The 17952-nt window shown below is 38.1% G+C and overlaps 1 protein-coding gene and 1 long non-coding RNA gene across 3 annotated transcripts in view; one reads left to right on the plus strand and one right to left on the minus strand.

The window, feature by feature from the left end:
* LOC133570912 (uncharacterized) overlaps positions 1 to 16599 on the minus strand; it is a 37353-nt gene extending 20754 nt beyond the window's left edge. Inside the window, exons 1-2 of the long non-coding RNA XR_009810256.2 lie at positions 16453 to 16599; positions 13175 to 13227 (exon numbers count right to left, since the gene is read on the minus strand). This is a non-coding gene — a long non-coding RNA (uncharacterized lncRNA). The remainder of the gene's footprint in view (positions 1 to 13174; positions 13228 to 16452) is intronic.
* Positions 4076 to 17952, plus strand: part of LOC133570911 (agouti-signaling protein-like) — a 54673-nt gene continuing 40796 nt past the window's right edge. For both annotated transcript variants that reach the window (XM_061923740.2, XM_061923739.2), the window contains exon 1: positions 4076 to 4202. The gene's annotated coding sequence lies outside the window, so the exon portion shown is untranslated. The remainder of the gene's footprint in view (positions 4203 to 17952) is intronic.

The following is a 17952-nucleotide window of genomic DNA, read 5'->3' on the forward strand; positions in this document are numbered from 1 at the left end:
TGTCCAGGGTGTACCCCGCCTTCCGCCATAATGCAGCTGAGATAGGCTCCAGCATCCCCCGCGACCCCAAAAGGGACAAGCGGTAGAAAATGGATGGAATTTTATTTTTAAATGTATTTTTTTTTCTCATTTTTTATTTATTTTTTGTCCATCCAGCCATCCATCTTTTTCCGCTTATCCGAGGTCGGGTCGCGGGGGCAGCAGCTTAAGCAGGGAAGCCCAGACTGTTTTGGCCTAGAACGCCTAAATTTGTGACAGCTTTTTTTTAGAAAGTTGCGGCAAAAGTTGCAATGTTTTTTATTTTTTTTTGTATTTATTTTTATTTTTTTAATTAATCAATCCAACAAAACAATACACAGCAATACCATAACAATGCAATCCAATTCCAAATCCAAACCCGACCCGGCAACACTCAGAACTGCGATAAACAGAGCAATTGAGAGGAGACACAAACACGACACAGAACAAACCAAAAGTAGTGAAACAAAAATGAATATTATCAACAACAGTATCAATATTAGTTACAATTTCAACATAGCAGTGATTAAAAATCCCTCATTGACATTATCATTAGACATTTATAAAAAAAATAATAAAAAAAAACAATAGTGTCACAGTGGCTTACACTTGCATCGCATCTCATAAGCTTGACAACACACTGTCCAATATTTTCACAAAGATAAAATAAGTTATATTTTTGGTTAATTAAATAGTTAAAACAAATTTACATTATTGCAGTCAGTTGATAAAACATTGTCCTTTACAATTATAAAAGCTTTTTACAAAAATCTACTACTCTGCTTGCATGTCAGCAGACTGGGGTAGATCCTGCTGAAATCCTATGTATTGAATGAATAGAGAATCGTTTTGAATCGGGAAAATATCGTTTTTGAATCGAGAATCGCGTTGAATCGAAAAAAATCGATTTTGAATCAAATCGTGACCCAAAGAATTGATATTGAATCGAATCGTGGGACACCCAAAGATTTGCAGCCCTAATATATATATATATATATATACATATATATATATACATATATATATACGACCAATCAGCATATTGTAGTCATGCTGTCACACCTTGCATTCTAAAATTGTATGAACCCAGGAATCAAACCCAGGGAACAAGAATGCAAATAGTGTATGACAAAGTTGATTGCATGGCTTCTCCTTGTCACTATCGCTACATAAAGCTACCGCTTTTGTGGGATTTTGTGGGATTTTTTTGTGAGATTGTTTTGGCCTAGAACGCCTAAATTTGTGACAGCTTTTTTTTAGAAAGTTGCGGCAAAAGTTGCAATGTTTTGTTTTAACACTGAATCAACAGACACACGTACACACAAACATGCATACATACATGTTATCCAAATCCAACAAACAACTCCCCAATCTCCCACAGGCCCCCATGTAGCTGCCCGGGATACGACTGTATATGCTTCTTAATGTTGGCCCTCCAGAATCAGCATATCCTCTTGTGTCAACAAGGTGAAGGTATGTCTGAAAACCTTTGACAACTTAACTTCAGGTCCGTCCATGCCCATTAGGATGTTTTAAAGTGTAAAATACGATCCGCCTTGAAGACAAACTGTTTTATTTTGAAAATAAACAGGATAATTTATTTAGTATTTGTTTATGACTTCCTGTCCAACACAAGCATATTTAGCTAAATACAAACCCTGTTTCCATATGAATTGGGAAATTGTGTCAGATGTAAATATAAACGGAATACAATGATTTGTAAATCCTTTTCAACCCATATTCAATTGAATGCACTACAAAGACAAGATATTTGATGTTCAAACTCATAAACTTTTTTTTTTTTTTGCAAATAATAATCAACTTAGAATTTCATGGCTGCAACACGTGCCAAAGTAGTTGGGAAAGGGCATGTTCACCACTGTGTTACATGGCCTTTCCTTTTAACAACACTCAGTAAACGTTTGGGAACTGAGGAGACACATTTTTTAAGCTTCTCAGGTGGAATTCTTTCAAATTCTTGCTTGATGTACAGCTTAAGTTGTTCAACAGTCCGGGGGTCTCCGTTGTGCTATTTTAGGCTTCATAATGCGCCACACATTTTCAATGGGAGACAGGTCTGGACTACAGGCAGGTCAGTCTAGTACCCGCACTCTTTTACTATGAAGCCACGTTGATGTAACACGTGGTTTGGCATTGTCTTGCTGAAATAAGCAGGGGCGTCCATGGTAACGTTGCTTGGATGGCAACATATGTTGCTCCAAAACCTGTATGTACCTTTCAGCATTAATGGCGCCTTCACAGATGTGTAAGTTACCCATGTCTTGGGCACTAATACACTCCCATACCATCACAGATGCTGGCTTTTCAACTTTGCGCCTATAACAATCCAGATGGTTCTTTTCGTCTTTGGTCCGGAGGACACGACGTCCACAGTTTCCAAAAACAATTTTAAAATGTGGACTCGTCAGACCACAGAACACTTTTTCACTTTGTATCAGTCCATCTTAGATGAGCTCAGGCCCAGCGAAGCCGACGACGTTTCTGGGTGTTGTTGATAAACGGTTTTCGCCTTGCATAGGAGAGTTTTAACTTGCACTTACAGATGTAGCGACCAACTGTAGTTACCTACAGTGGGTTTCTGAAGTGTTCCTGAGCCCATGTGGTGATATCCTTTACACACTGATGTCGCTTGTTGATGCAGTACAGCCTGAGGGATCGAAGGTCACGGGCTTAGCTGCTTACGTGCAGTGATTTCTCCAGATTATCTGAACCCTTTGATGATATTACGGACCGTAGATGGTGAAATCCCTAAATTCCTTCCAATAACTGGTTGAGAAAGGTTTTTCTTAAACTGTTCAACAATTTGCTCACGCATTTGTTGACAAAGTGGTGACCCTCGCCCCATCCTTGTTTGTGAATGACTGAGCATTTCATGGAATCTACTTTTATACCCAATCATGGCACCCACCTGTTCCTAATTTGCCTGTTCACCTGTGGGATGTTCCAAATGAGTGTTTGATGAGCATTCCTCAACTTTATCAGTATTTATTGCCACCTTTCCCACCTTCTTTGGCACATGTTGCTGGCATCAAATTCTAAAGTTAATGATTATTTGCAAAAAAAAAATGTTTATCAGTTTGAACATCAAATATGTTGAATATGGGTTGAAAATGATTTGCAAATCATTGTATTCCGTTTATTTTTACATCTAACACAATTTCCCAACGCATATGGAAACAGGGTTTGTAGAACAGGATGTGTGAACATCACAGCCATCCTGATGCCCTTCTGCAGGCGGTGGAAACAGACACATTGACTTGAATAAAAAAAGGAAGGAGTCAGCCGCCGTGCGGGTGCCTTTCCGCTCTTGTTCCGCATCCAGTGGAAATCCGGGGTGTTCGGGTACCTTCCTACTTGTCATTTTTGGTCCGGTTAAAACAGACAGGACTCTATGATACTATTAATACTGTTTCAATTCTTTTTACACTTGTATATGTTTAAATTTGAATAAACTTTGCCTGCAAAGCCAAAAAAACTTTCATGGTGGCCACAGTTTGACCCTGGAACCCAAATATGCATGATTTACAGAGTCGACCAGCGTCTTACAATGTTTTGAGATTGTACTCTACAAATGGTGTGTGCCATGTCTTGTAAAGGGTGCACAGAAAGTCATGGTAGATGTAAATGATAGATATAAAGTCATATAAAGTAGTAGATAAAGCCATATAAATATAAAGCCGGGTAAACGACTTTCCAGCGTTGTTTCCACCAGAACCTAACACTTCACAAGTCGGCCTGTTTCACATTTTTCTGTCCATCATCTGCATAATTCGACCTTTTTCCATCCCCCGACCTAGAGTGCCGCTCTGCCCCCGCCCCCAAATCCAAATCTTCCAGTAAGTGCATATCAGCAACGGGGCATGGTATCAGTGCCTGAGTGGAGATAAGTGAGAATGGGAGGATACCAGGAGGTGCGGAGAAAGATTAAAAGCGCCACGGCGTTGAAGCAGCGGCACATCAGCAAAGGCAACGAGAGAGGAAGGACAGCATAGTGACAACGCTAGTGTGGGAGAAGATCTATTAAAAAAAAAAAAAAAAAAAAAAAAAAAAAAAAAAAAAAAAAAAGTAGAAGAAGACAAGTTGCAACAGCTAGAAGACGCAGGACAAAACCGGAGAAGACAGACCATCAAGAAGCAGAGAGACAACTGAGCTAGGACCAAAAGGTAAGGTGGACACATCTGCTGACCTTTTCTCATTGAGGTCACGCTAAGCTGGCAGCATGTAACCAATAAAAAATTCTGATCCCACACGGATGAGGTCCTGCTCTCCAGGTTTGTCCAGGAGATCTGAAAGGATTTGTTTGTTCGTGGCCTACGACATCAACTTGGGCCCGAGTGTGACATTCTGAAGGCTTCTTCTTGTTCTGTCAGTAGCCTTCCGACAAATTTATGGTGGTGCAGCTTGTAAAATTAGAGGCGCAGCAGCTGCATAAGCTGTCGGATCATTTCCAGCTCTTTTTAAGCCAAAGTGTTGCAGTAAAACACTCGAGGCTCCTCCATCCCGGTCTTGTTGGGGAAGCGAGGTGCGGTACCACATGTTTGGTGGATCCGCTCAGTGAAAAGTTGGGAAAAACGAGACAGTTTAGTGCGGCCATGCTGCGATCTTATTATGTTACAAAATAACCTACTTCATTGTGTGTGTGGAAATTTTAACAATCCACACTGACTTTATTACACATGGCGCAACACTATGTATTTGAACTTCACTATAAAATATTTGTCTTGTGTTATTACTACAGTAAATATTCCCAATAAAATCCTTCCTGAATGCAGCGAAAAAAATTTAAACAAAAAAGTTAAATATCTCTTAATCCACATAGCCTAAGTTTAAATCAGACATTTTACTATCTGAAAAAATAATAATGCAAAGCATTCCTGCTGTTTGGAATCATAAAGTATTACTCATCAAAAATATATTCACAGAATTAATTAGTGAAACACATGCATTTTAACTCAACAAATATTTTTGCCCTTCATAATGATGATGGATGAACATGAACATGCACGCACACTCGCACAGTGTGTGATCTTTGCAAGTGATGCTTCATCACAGAGGTAACTGTGCCGCTTCTTGTGCGGAGAGGCTTGCGTCGAAGCACTTGATGTTTTTCTTTCTCAATTTTTTTATTCTATTGATGATCCAAGCAAAACATACAAAAACATAATTATAAAGGAAATAATGAATTGCCAAATGTTATATACACAGTTGTATATTAAAGAATATTTGAATTATTGTATCATCATTTTACAAATATGCGTCCACTAAAGACACAAACTTTGATTTTTATAAACAAGTCTGTGCTGTTTGAGTATAGCATAATGCTTAAATTGTAATTTCACTTCATATAAAGTAATTTCATATTTATTATCCATTATGCACCTAATATAAAATGCAACATTCACTCCTAAACTTATCATAGTTTTCGTAACAATGATAAAATCGTTTTTTAATACATATTCCATACTATGTGTATTTCTGTGTGTATGTGTTTGTTAAAGACTGTTCCTTGCTTGAAGTGTTTATTTTTGTGAGGAATTCAATAGACTTGTGAATGGAAAAGCTAATTGGCTAACATGCGGTGAGTATTTAAGTGTGTCAAGGTTGTGCTGATAACACTGGCCGTGCATTTTATCTGCTGATTTGATCAATTTGCTTGATTCAATTAGAGGAACTTTTTTGCCAAAGTGCTCACCCATGTGGTGTACAGCTGGTGTGCTTTAAATTGTATGAGGAGCATGTGTGACATGCCTTGATATATATTCTGTTGTGAATCTCTGCTACGGAAATAAAACTGACATGGCTCAATTTAATTGACAGGCACAGATTTCAAACTTGCCTCTCACGTAAGGTCTTTCATCCAGCTTATACATCTTTGAAAGGGTGCAAATCGTCACAATTATTTGCCAAACAGACAGGTACAAAAAGAAATGACTGACAAAGGAGCATAAAACAAATAACATGGCAACAACAAAAAGTTTTGGAACGCACATCATTGTCCAACGACTTCAAGTGGTACACAAACCGCCATAGTCAAAATGTTGCTTTCTTCCTTCTTATTGTCTTAACAATTTGGTTAAGAAAATGTTGACTCCGGTCACACAAAATGCTGGAAATTGCCATAAATGCGGCAGGACTGAGACCTACATGAGTTTGGTTGAGTGAACGTTGTGTTTTGTGGTCACTTAACAGATGCATTCCATTCACATGAGACACAAATTAAAGTCACTTTTATTTTATAATGTTAACAACTGCATTAAAAATTTGGATTTCAACAAAAAATTATATTATAATTTAATAATTATAATTGGGCATCTTTCCCTAACTGATGTTTTTGAGTGCATAAGTGCTTTTACACTCAGAAGTTTGGCAAAATGCAGTGTTCAGACAACAATTTTCCTTGTGGATCATTAAAATTTGTCTAAGTCTAAGTCTAAGTAACCAGGATAGTGTTCAAAAAGGTACAAATAATGAGTGCACAATGCTAAACACTTGCCATCAATTTCAATGTATGATTTTTTTTCGAATTGTTTCCCTAATTCCTAAAGAAACCAATACATACAAATGACAGCTAATTTCAAATAAGTTTTGCATTGATTTAATCAACAACTAGTAGAATGAAAGGAGACAAACAATGCCAGAAATTACAGGAATACATGGCATGAACATACACTGCATTTTACTCTTAGCATAATGTAAATGTTATAAAGTTCAAATAAACTGCACTTTGTATTGACTAATTGACAAAACACTAATTTATAATCCTGCTCTGGAAGGCCAAATTTCTGACTAAAATAAAATACTTCTGTAAACAAAAATGAAACATTGCACTTTACAAGCAAATAAATACACTTCAGTATTGAGATCAATAAAGCTCAAACTTGAATCTTCTGTTTAAAAAAAAAAAAAAACTTCTGTAAATAAAAATGTAGCATTGTACATTGTATGTAAATAAACAATACACTGCAACATTGAGAGGCTCTATAGTTTTAGTAAGTATAAATAACACAATACAATATATACATATATAAATAATAAACACTATACAACAATAAATAAACACAGGCATTTTCACTTTTTGGGCACCACATCTTTAGCGATATACAGAGGAGACCAACTTTTCTTACCTATTGGTATACGTTTTTGTGTATTTGGGATCTGCATAAGTACTAAACAATTTTGTAGACCGCAAGATGGTGTTTTAAATGTAGAAAAAAAAACATATAATCTGACCCCTCTAAGTAAATTATTTCCCTACAATAAGCTGCTTTTTAGCGAGAGTTTGTTAGTTGTTGTGGTCTTGTTTGTCTTCTTGTTGCATTTCCCTCACTTGCCTGGGTGCCTCTTTTTAAGATGCAGTAATAAGTTTGGAGTGCGTCTGTCTTTTTTTATAAAATAAACTTTGCAGCGTGCTGTCACTTCTTGCCCGCCTGTTGTCACAAATCTAAACCAGTGACGACACTTTTCTTTTCTTTTTTGCTCTCCTTTGCGTTAGCAGAAGCCATGTTATAGCTGTGTGTGTGTGAATCACCGCTGAGCAAATGACAATGAGGGCGAAAGCTACGGAAGCTAAATAAATGAATGACAGTGCACTTTACATACCATATTTGTTATTTCACACACATTATTTTATCACCAGTCCTTTCCTGCTCTGTCACCAATGAGTGAATAAATAATCAAAATTCACATATTCTTCGGGATACCTTGCTCAGCTCTACAGCTCGCTGCTCCCTCTCTCCCAACCATCCCTGATGCATTCACAGCCACCCACACTGTCAGACATCCCAACACGATCACCACACATAACTCATGGCATTACAATACTAATGAAAGCTCAGCAAGGGCGCAGGTTTGATCTACTGTCACGGTTGCATCAGTAAATGCTACAAGTGTAAACATTAAACCAAATCGTCATGCCATTGTCTTGCTGTGGCAAAAGACAGTTGTTTTTTTATTATGTTATTTTTGTAATTGTGCATAAAAAATATTGAACAACCGCGACCCCAAATAGGGACAAGTGGTAGAAAATGGATGGATGGAACAATGTTTCCCATGTATTTAAAATACCCTGAAATAAAAATGCAACAAAAATAAGAATACTTAATAAAAGCAACACATTTTTGACTGTTGTATATCCGAGAACAGGGGGGGGGGGCAGATATTTTATCATTTTCATGCACTCAGCTTGCTGTAACTTATTCAAATGTTGGCAACAAGGCTCAGTCGAGTGGTTGCAATTCACCATTAACAAGGAGAAAAGAAAAGGCAGGTAAATATGCAGATTTTCTGCAGTAAGGGATTTGGCCCGGAACTACACTATCAAAATCGGCACACGCTATAAACAATATACTTATTGAAATTTACTAATGGAAATATTTTATATGAGACGCGACACAGGACTTACCATGCTATTACAGGGTCTGGGGTGATATTTAATATGTCAATAAAACAAAAGCTAAATGAAAATGAACTCAATAAGTTTGGCCGCATCTCTTCCAAGCGTCCCTCGTGCATCCACGGTCACCCAAACTGTCAGACATCCTAAGACAAACATAACTCGTCATTACAATACTAATTAAAAATAAAAGTTTATTGCATTTTAACAAGTTGCTTGCATTAAGTATTATTATGTTGACATTATTGCTTAATTTTGTTTCAAAATAGTGCGATCGTTTATTCGCAATAATTTGTAGGACAATATATTGTCCAGCAAAATTTCTTACAGGCCTAAGCCTAGCTGTCATCACATTCCAGGAACAGTTCTAATGTCATATTTTGTTTTAACAACCCAAAATATCTTTAAATTAGCTTTAAATCTGTAAAAATCATCCTGCTGCACAATGAAGACAAGTGAACATCATCAGTTTGTAACGTTTCAACTGGCTCCTGCGAATTCCGTTAGTGTTTCCTTGTGAATGTCCACCGACTGGACCGTGAGACGAGGAGGCTGATCTGGCACCTTTACAGAGCGTCATTGAGCGTGTTTAATGTTCACGCACGCTGACCTCACACTGCTTGGGTCTGCGCTGCAGATGCAGATGACAAGCTAACGACGTCTGAAAGGCGACTTGGCGTCAAAGCAGAACAATTCAACATGTCTTCATTTACGACTGGTGGTTCTTCTTCTTTGTAGAAGTAAGAAAGATAACGATTCATTTAAGATGTTGTTTTTATACAGACAATCAACTTTGGCTGTTGTCAGCTTGACAAGCTTGTCCATGCGAGACAGGATGAAAGACAAAGGATTGTAGTCTAGACGTTAACTTTTGACATCTTCACTCGTCCTCTCTTGTACCATAAAGTGGGTAATCTGGAGCATTGTTTGGAGTCCTTCTAGGGCAGTGGGGATTACTCCTTTATTAAATCCAGAGGGCCACCAAAGGCTTCATTGCAATTCTGAGGGATGTTCTCTGTGTTCCCAGTCCGCTTTTCTGAGGGGATCATGAGCCCTAAAACTCGTGGAGATTTGCATGTGTGCTGAGAATGTTGATGTTTTACTCTGCAGACCCTTGAAAACTTTCAAAGTTAATACTGAACCGGGTTGCAGTGCCTCCTTGTAAGACCCAGATTAAATATTCAGCGAGCAGATTGTTTCACCTAGCATTATATGGGTAGGGGCGCCTTTCATAACCCTTCCTTTCATATCCAACTGAGAACCAGTGTCCACTGCAGTGGACATTTTATTTTGGTATATTTTCAGAGTTACACAAACTGGGGGGTAAAAATGGATCCTTGTTGCTCAATGGATTACAGAACAGAGTTAAACTGTACCGGTATTTTTTTTTTTTAGTGAACAAACTTAACAGCCTTATCTTATTTATCTTATTCACATGGCAGCATGTCATATCTGCCACATCATTTAATTTAAAGTTAAGTTAAAGTACCAATGATTGTCACACTCACTAGGTGAGGTGAGATTATCTCCTGGGAGGTGAGAGGGAGCAGTGAGCAGCAGCGGTGGCCGCGCCCGGGAATCATTTTGGTGATTTAACCCCCAATTCCAACCCTTGATGCTGAGATGTGGCTTGTGAAAGCTTAGAAATAATGTGTGTCAATAAGGCATTTTATCTTTCTTGATTAAAATATTTAAATTATGATTTTTTTTTTTTAAATGCAATGCATGCAAATGCAGTTCTTAACTCAATATTATTTGATACAAGCTATTCCAAGCTAAAATGCCATTGAAAACCTTCTAAAATTAGAGTCTAGACTAGCCAAACTAAAATATCTGCTTTATTGGTTAGGCAGTATCAATTTCCAAATTCTGGCAAAAACATCGATGATTGGCCAAAATGTGCGGGAAAATTGCAGAGATTGGGCAAAATTGAGCGTGGCCGTGCATAATTTATGTGGTTAGATTGAATTTGCGTGAATTGGCATAATCGCAACATCGCACAGTCCTGGAGGAACTCATTAAAATCGTGAAGCATCCCTCTGAGGGCTTCCAAGACTGCGATGTGGCCAACGATAAAAATAGGTTTGACACCTCTGGTCTACGTGGTCACGTTTACAATTTCTCAGCTACTCTTGGAAGTGCAATCGCATCATTTAAATGACCCATTTGAATGGTTTACGAGTGCTTTTATAATTTATTTTAATATTTTTGTATCTTATTTAAATATTTTATTTATGAAAACCTACCAACAATTGATAAGGTTGTGTTAATCAAATTAAGAATGCTTAGGACTAACTACAAAAGCACAAAATGCTTCATTGCACACTTCATCACTATCACTCGATACAGACGTCATAACGTCATCAAATTCCATTTTTGTGGATTCACACACGGCGCCAGTGTGGAAGAATGAGGTGATAGATGAAAAGGGGAAAGTACGCGGCAATCTGTGGCAGAGTCGGATAAAGTTATGTATACGTTTCACTTTTGTACATCACATACTTGGACTGCACGATTATGTTTTATCAATATTGAATCACAATTTCTAATCACAATTATTCATTATTTTATGTAAAACATATTTTTTTATTGTACTTTCTATTTTAAACAAATGAGAACTTGGCTTTCATCTTAAAATGAAACTTAAAATAAAAATAGTTCATAAGTAAAGTATTTAATTTACAAAAGACAAAGGGCTAACTAATAATAAATATGCCATAGGGGAGTGTTCATAAATTGCAAACAAGTGAAAAAATTAGATTACGCTACAAGGAACACGGTGTACTGCTAACATTACTTATAGGACATGTCTCTTTTATTGTGTCCATTGTTTTGAGAGGTGGATTACGGGGTCCCTCGATGCACCCTTGATCTTAATAGTTGTTGGTACTTTGGGCACCCCTGCTTTTGTGGCTGTTTGTTGGGGCTTTGCGAGCATTGTGGTCGGCTCTGTATACAACCACACCTCTATTTGGATAGCTTGCTTCACGTTGCGTGCCAACAACGGCGGTTGAGGAAAGAAGGGAAGTGTTTAAGCACATTAAGTTCTGAATGTTGTCTGTCTATCTGTGTTGGCCCTGTGATGAGGTGGCGACTTGTCCAGGGTGTACCCTGCCTTTCGCCCGATTGTAGCTGAGATAGGCTCCAGCGTCCCCCGTGACCCCAAAGGGAATAAAAGGTAGGAAATGGATGGATGGATGGAAGTTCTTAATGTGTTGCCGCAACTCTGTAAGTTGTTTGGATGTGCACATTGCGCAACGCAGCTTTGCAGGGTGAGCGTTGGTTCCTCGGTGGGCATTTCCCGCTTTCGGGGAACGAGGGGAGGGTGCCAAGAGAAGAGCGGGCGTGTTCCGGAGTTAAAATGCGTGCCTGTTGGCAACATGTGGGTCACTCTGCGAGAGGGGAGAGGGTACTGGTGTGAAAGATGCATTTATTTTTCCTGATATTTTTGGGATCTACTAGCGATGAGCCAATCTATGGTGACCCTCTGTTCCCAATGTCTAACTCACTCTTATTCACTCTCACATGAGTCCACTGTCTTTCATTCCCCCACTGGTGGTTGGCTGACTGTTGGTTGTGAAAGTGCTTGATTTGATATGCTCCGCAGCCTGCTTTTTTTAATGTTAATATCGCCGACAGTTACCGCATTTAATCCAAGCAGCTAAAATCATGATGGTGATCAAAATTTGATTAATTGTGCAGCCATGGCCCATAGAGTAACAGTGGTTCAAGGTACAGAGAGAAATCTCAACACTTGTATAAGGGCCCAGAATTTGAGGTATGTGTCAATTTCATCGGTACAATCCAGTAGAACCCAGTCACCCACGCTGCTTACACCCCCAAATGTTAACTGTTGACAAGCGATCGCATTAGATATGCAACGCAATAGCATACACTGTATTTATGACGATGCCCCCCACAGGCCACCTCAAAGCCGTAAACCTTAGGGAAACAGGGCTGTGATGAAGACAGGATGCGTGTGTGTGAGTGTGTGTGTGTAAGAGGGTGTGTATCAGATGAAGCATAGATTAGGAACAGCACCAGTCAGGAGAAGTGGAACGCAGCAAGACATTTAAACTCTGTATACATAGCGTGTTAAGTCAATATATATGTTGAAATGTATGCAGCCATTTTTTTTTTCTGTTTAAAAGCAACAAATAACTGAAAAACTTCTATAAACAGAAACTATAAAAGAAAACAACATACCGAGGTGGTTCTGTTACCCAAGTGTTCTTTAGGGACTTTTTATACAAAAATGTTCTGAACTCAAAATAGAGCGATAAACGCACATCTTGTTTTACATATGTTTACAATGTGTCATCGCCAACTAGTGGTCTGGAAAGAATGTTAAGCTCTTTTTCTTTTTACCTCTCTGTGAACAGGGATTGCATTGACAATGTTGTCATCTGTATGGCAACCTTCCTAATGGTTCAACAAATATATAAAAAACTTAGGGTCGGGGTTGCAGGTTAACTTGACTGAATATCAAGCAGATTCTTTTTGTACGTGGGTCGTAGTAAATTCATATTCTGCATCATATATTTGTTTATGCAGAGTATTTGTAAATAAATTAGGTATTTGAGTATGTTTTGTCAACATTAATTCCTAATTTGGGTCTTGATCTGTGAAGGTTTGGTAAATCCTAGGGAAGAATATTCATGCAACTGTGTGTATGTGTGCTTGTGTGTGTTGCTGTAGCGGAAGCCTACCTGCTTGTTGTTGCAGTGATGTACATCCGCTTACCTCCAACTTGTCCGCCATCATCTGAAATCCCCTACAGTCTCAGCCAGTTCGTTCTTAAAAAAGAAGAGGATTTTGGAGGATTATCTCAATGCTCAAAGTCACAAATTCCTTTCTCAGTTTACCACAATAATTGTGCCAAATTAACATGTTAAGATGCATCAACATATTTTCCAATTGCTTGTATTCCGACACGTGACTTCTTCCCGGGAGTGAAAACCCGTGGTGGTCGACCAAGCAAAAATGGCTGTTGTACAGCAAGCAGCGCGCAAACTATCTGAGTACAAAAAAGGTTTAAATCTTCCTGCAAAAAGCAGATACAAGCAAAAAATACAACGATGCAATGGAATAAATCCCTATACTTTATCAAAAAATTATTTGTTGAGTGATATCAAGGATTATACGTCGGTCACGTTCCCACATAGGGATGTCCGATAATGGCTTTTTGCCGATATCCCGATATTGTCCATTTCTTTAATTACCGATACCGATATCAACCGATACCGATATCAACCGATATATACAGTCGTGGAATTAACACATTATTATGCCTAATTTAGACAACCAGGTATGATGAAGATAAGGTACTTTTTTTTTTAATTAATAAAATAAAATAAGATAAATAAATTAAAAACATTTTCTTGAATAAAAAAGAAAGTAAAACAATATAAAAACAGTTACATAGAAACTAGTAATTAATGAAAATTAGTAAAATTAACTGTTAAAGGTTAGTACTATTAGTGGACCAGCAGCACGCACAATCATGTGTGCTTACGGACTGTATCCCTTGCAGACTGTATTGATATATATTGATATATAATGTAGGAACCAGAATATTAATAACAGAAAGAAACAACCCTTTTGTGTGAATGAGTGTGAATGGGTTGGTGCACTAATTGTAAGTGTATCTTGTGTTTTTTATGTTGATTTAATAAAAAAATTAAAAAATTAAAAAAATTAAAAAAAACGATACCGATAATAAAAAAAAACAATACCGATAATTTCCGATATTACATTTTAACGCATTTATCGGCCGAAATATCGGCATGTCGATATTATCGGACATCTCTATTCCCAGACATATCAAACTATTGCGCTCCAGACACCATTCTACACGACAAAACAGATGGAGACTTGGAAAAGCATGGAGGTCTACAACTTCTTTGTGTGTGGCTGGGTCAAGGAAATTATTATCAAGACGCCACCAGATAAATATGCATCGTTTTTGCTCGGTTGCATTCCATGATTGAACTTTGCATCGACAATGTTTGTTGCTGTTGCGCGCCAATTACGAGTAGCGTTTTTCCCCCGTCTTCATCTAAATCAGTGGTTCTTAACCTTGTTGGAGGTACCGAACCCCACCAGTTTCATATGCGCATTCACCGAACCCTCCTTTTTTTTTCAAATTCAAGACAAAGTTATTATATGTTTTTGGTAACACTTTAGTATGGGGAACAAATTCTAAGTAACAAAGACTTAATTTACAGTTTTTTGGACACTAGAGGAACATATTCTAACAAAGACTTAATTTAGAGTTATTTGGTTAGGGTTAGGGTTAAGGTTAGAGGGTTAGGGCCAGGGTTAGAGGGTTAGGGTTATAATAAGGTCATGTCGAATAATGCATTAATAAGTACTTAATAATGACTAGTTAAGAGCCAATATGTTACTAATTTGCATGTTAATAAGCAACTAATTAATGGTGAATATGTTCCCCATACTAAAGTGTTACCATGTTTTTTTACTGGTGCACAAAATGAACCGTGCATTAACATCACCTTGTTCAAACAACAAAACCAACACAGTGCATAAACTCACAACAAATTACACACCTGCAAATCAGTCTGACTTCTGCTGTTGACGTATCCGTAATACATAGATAGGGAGAAGTTTTTATTTCCACGATGAGTCGGGGGTGTTTTGACCTCCGCCGAACCCCTGAGCCTGACTCACCGAACCCCTTTGGTTCGATCGAACCCAGGTTAAGAACCACTGATCTAAATATAACTATAAATGTTAACATTGTGTATGTGCTGAAAGCTTCATTTATGATTGCTGCCTTTTTTTAAAAGCTTAACTCTTTCAGGTTTTGCTCACATTTGCTTTCTTTTATTTAAAGGGCGAATTGGAGCTTTTCGAAACACTCGTGGCAAACATGTACAAATAATACGTGTTTTTTTTTGTATTTATGTTTTAATGAAGTTACAATTGTTTAATATGCTAAACTTCAGGATATTCATTAAAAAGTGGACTGTTACAAAATCATGCTGATTAACAAAGATGAGTTATAGAGTTATTGTGGTGAAGAAGGAGCTGAGCCGGAAGGCAAAGCTCTCAATTTACCGGTCGATCTTTGTTCCCATCCTCACCTATGGTCATGAGCTTTGGGTTATGACCGAAAGGACAAGATCACGGGTACAAGCGGCCAAAATGAGTTTCCTCCGCCGGGTGGCGGGGCTCTCCCTTAGAGATAGGGTAAGAAGCTCTGCCATCCGGGGGGAGCTCAAAGTAAAGCCACTGCTCCTCCACATCGAGAGGAGCCAGATGAGGTGGTTCGGGCATCTGGTCAGGATACCACCCGAACGCCTCCCTAGGGAGGTGTTTAGGGCACGTTCGACCGGCAGGAGGCCACGGAGAAGACCCAGGACACGTTGGAAAGACTATGTCTCCCGGCTGGCCTGGGAACGCCTCGGGATACCCCGGGAAGAGCTGGACGAAGTGGCTGGGGAGAGGGAAGTCTGGGCTTCCCTGCTTAGGCTGCTGCCCCCGCGACCCGACCTCGGATAAGCGGAAGAAGATGGATGGATGGATGAATGGAGTTATAGATAGTTGTAGTTCAATTAAAGCTTCTGTTATTCTGGAAATTCCCACTGTGTTGCTCAAAGTACTAACATTTATATGGTGCTGGGATACCCATGATTTCAGCATTTTTAAGTTCCTCTTGGACAACCAATTTTTGACCTCGGTATTGGTCAATTACTAGTTTATTGGTCACAGGCGGAAAATGGCCCCTAGACTGCACCTTCAACTCCACTGTGCTACATATATAGCAAAGAGTGCACTAAAACAACATTAGTTAACAAATCGTGACAAGCCGAGCATCTACTGATTTATTTATCACATCAATTCTTAAAACCGGTATCATTTTCATTAGTTTGAGACCAACATGACGTCGATGATTGATTAGCTTTGATGCTAGCTAGCTTTAGTGTTGCAAACTATTTTAGCATGCCTTGGTACAGGTTGAACATAACAAGCATTTCGCGGCTATTTAGCTGACTCACCAGGACGTAACGGTAGCGACGCTAATGACGCCAACACGCCTTCAGTGTGGTTTTATAAAATTTCAAAGTGTTTGGTTACCGATACAATTCAAGCTGTTAATTGAATGTTGATGTTTCAGTGTACCCGCTACAGTCTCTATGTCACGTGATCCCGAATGGAAGGCATCAGGGGGCGTGGTTAAGGTGAGGTCATAGGTAAAGTACATGTACATTAAAAAAATAATAATTAAATATTAATTTTGCAGGAAACAGTAACAACTTTAAAAATTTATAATTGTGTATAATCAAAACCAAAAATAATTAAATTATTTTTACTGTATTTTACTGTCATTGTTTTTTGTTTTTTTCTTCAGCCCACTGAGGTTTTTCAGCTCAAAGTGATGAACAGCGTCGCTAGGTCACTCAGAGCAAATTAACTTTTGAACCTTTGCGCCTCATGTTACCCCCTGCAGGAGAATCACCCTTCTCCTGGTAAAAATAAAAAACATCCTCTCGCCTCTCAAGTGTGAAAACGTTCAACCAAGAGACCTGCTTAGAATTCACTGAGGCAAAGCCACATATTCAAATTGTGCTTTGTGTTGGAAAGCCATGACTATTGTGAGCCGCAAACATTCCCTAAAGGGAAGAAATATGTGCTGACATTTGGGACATCAGCCAGTTTTTTTCTCGTCAGTCTATCTTTTATCTGCAAAACAATTAGAATGCATGTTTGTTGCGTCCCCTCAAAACAATTGTACTCCTTTCTATACTCGAAGGGCATGTATTTCACTATTTTGTTAACAATAGGACTAAACAAATACAAAACTAGTTGTTGAAAGGAGACTATGATACTTAAATTAACAAGATGAACAACAAATAACATTAAAAGAAGAAGCAACTTGCTGTGGAACACTGCAGGTTGTGTGTTTGTGTGTGTAGATGCTTGCATGTGTGAAAGGGAAGACAGGCCTGTTGAAAACAAAGCATTTAAAATTAATGAGGAACCCAGCGTGTTTTCTTTGTCCTCTTTTCAGACTTCCACAATGATGGAAATGACTAAGTGATTTCTTAATGAGAAGCAGACGCTCTGATGTTGTTCCTCTGTTTCTGGCACTTTTCTCCAATGTGTGTTTGTGTGTTCAGTGGTGCTTCTTGTATCATTTCAAGCATCTTAGTCACTTGTACTACAAACACACGTTGTTAAGGCCAGTCAAACCTTTTATTATTAATGTTTATGTTATTTTGTATCACTTTATCACATTATTCTATAATTATGTCATACCAAAATGTTGTGTTAATAGCTACTGTCATTGGAAAGTTATGAGTCAAATTATATATATTATGTTAATTACCATCTGTGTATTATATTAAATTATTGTATTAAATTACTTTTTACTTTACTTTAATGCACCTTAAACAACGATTTCATTGCATTACCATTAAAAATAGGCCTACTCTTAATTGATGTTTATTTTATTTTTTTACCAATTCAAATACATTTTATATATATATTTAAAAAAG

The sequence above is a fragment of the Nerophis lumbriciformis genome, linkage group LG28, assembly GCF_033978685.3.
Source record: "Nerophis lumbriciformis linkage group LG28, RoL_Nlum_v2.1, whole genome shotgun sequence".
Taxonomy (NCBI): Eukaryota; Metazoa; Chordata; class Actinopteri; order Syngnathiformes; family Syngnathidae; genus Nerophis; species Nerophis lumbriciformis.